Raw genomic sequence first — 1697 nt, 5'->3', positions numbered from 1 at the left:
AAAGGTCCTGGTCATTCTTGCGTTCCATGTTCAGAAAATGTGGTAAAGCTTCAGTTCTGTTGTCTTCTGCAGTAACACTGAAACAGATTCTTCGAGACTTGCCGTCTTCTCCTGTCACCTTTTTCGGAACAGGCTTGCCTCTATAATTCACATGTTCCTCTCCATGAACTGTAGCTTTCTTCATAATATTTCTTTGATATTCCGAAAAATGTTTCACCCTTTTCTTCTCATGGCAACGGCCTTGCCGCAGTGGCTACACCGGTTCCCGTGAGATCACCGAAGTTAAGCGCTGTCGGGCGTGGCCGGCACTTGGATGGGTGACCATCCGGGCCGCCATGCGCTGTTGCCATTTTTCGGGGTGCACTCAGCCTCGTGATGCCAACTGAGGAGCTACTCGACCGAATAGTAACGGCCCCGGTCAAAGAAAACCATCATAACCACCGGGAGAGCGGTGTGCTGACCACACGCCCCTCCTGTCCGCATCCTCATCTGAGGATGACACGGCGGTCGGATGGTCCCGATGGGCCACTTGTGGCCTGAAGACGGAGTGCTCTTTTCTTCTCATAACTGCTGGTACACGCCACTTCATCCATTTTCACATGAATACTAAAATCAACAATGCCAATTTCTTCCGTACAATTCTACCGCATTTTACTGTAGTGCCAACAGTTGAGACGAAAAATAACCGAAGTCCTGGACTTCGGACGTTTCTGCACTCAGCTCAAACTTCCTACCTCTGTTTGCACGGCAACAAACGTTGGCTTTGGCTGTTTTCGTGCACAGTCTTGTGGAGCTACATGAAGAGTATGCATTTTTTGCTTTTAACTCAGGTTTCACCAAAAGTGGACTTAGGAGGGTTTTTGCAATCAGTGATTCATTTATTCTGTGCCACATTACAAAGTCGTGGAACTAGACAGTCAAGTAGACGTAGTACTTCTTCGTTTCTGAAAAACGTTTTATTCAGTACCAGACAGACGCATATTAACCAAAGCACAGTCTTACGGAATAGCAAAAGAAATTTGTGACTGGATTGAGGACTTTTGGCAGGGAGGACGCAGCTTGTTAACTCAGGTGGGGAGTCTTCGACAGATTCCCCAGGGAAGTGGATTGAGACCCATGCTGTTCATTTTCCGTATTAATGACCTAGCAGAAAATATATATAGACTAGTTGTAGTTTAACGTTGTTACCAAAAATCTCGACAAGTCCTTGATCTGTTTGCTTCAGATTTTTACAAAGTGCTCTAATAAACATTCGGACAGACATAGGCTATGTATATGATGAAACGGAACTTGTACCGTTCCATATTTTTCTCATTAAATTTCAGGTGCAAGAGAATTAATAGCGAGAGGGTTATTACTCTGCAGAAATAAATCACTTGGTAACAAGCAGGAGAGAATGGACCAAACGGCCTTCATTTATTTTATTTCGTGTGTGCCACGTTTTCCTGTATCCTTCCCCTTGTGCAATCGGAGCTGTGTGAATGAGAAATTATGTGAAGTAGCAGAAAGCTTCATTCAGAGGTTGTAGAATTGCATGAGTAGAGAGGTTCAGTGGTAGGCTAGTACCAACCCCTAAACGCGAACAAGTTTGGCAAAGACAAAGTGATTTCAAGTCAGGTCAGAGAGGTTGCGAAGGCACGAGTATAGGCTCTGTCAGGTTGGCGAAACACCCCCTCCACCCCTGGTTTTGAAAGTGC

At 45.3% G+C, this 1697-nt stretch overlaps 1 pseudogene; it reads left to right on the top strand.

Annotated features, from left to right (window-relative positions):
- Positions 1-231: 231 nt before the first annotated feature.
- Positions 232-349, top strand: LOC124546050 (annotated as a pseudogene).
- The last annotated feature ends 1348 nt before the right edge of the window (positions 350-1697 follow it).

This window comes from Schistocerca americana, chromosome 8, assembly GCF_021461395.2.
Source record: "Schistocerca americana isolate TAMUIC-IGC-003095 chromosome 8, iqSchAmer2.1, whole genome shotgun sequence".
Lineage (NCBI taxonomy): Eukaryota > Metazoa > Arthropoda > Insecta > Orthoptera > Acrididae > Schistocerca > Schistocerca americana.
The sequence above is the reverse complement of the archived record's forward strand: the minus strand, read 5'-3'. Positions and strand labels throughout refer to the sequence as shown.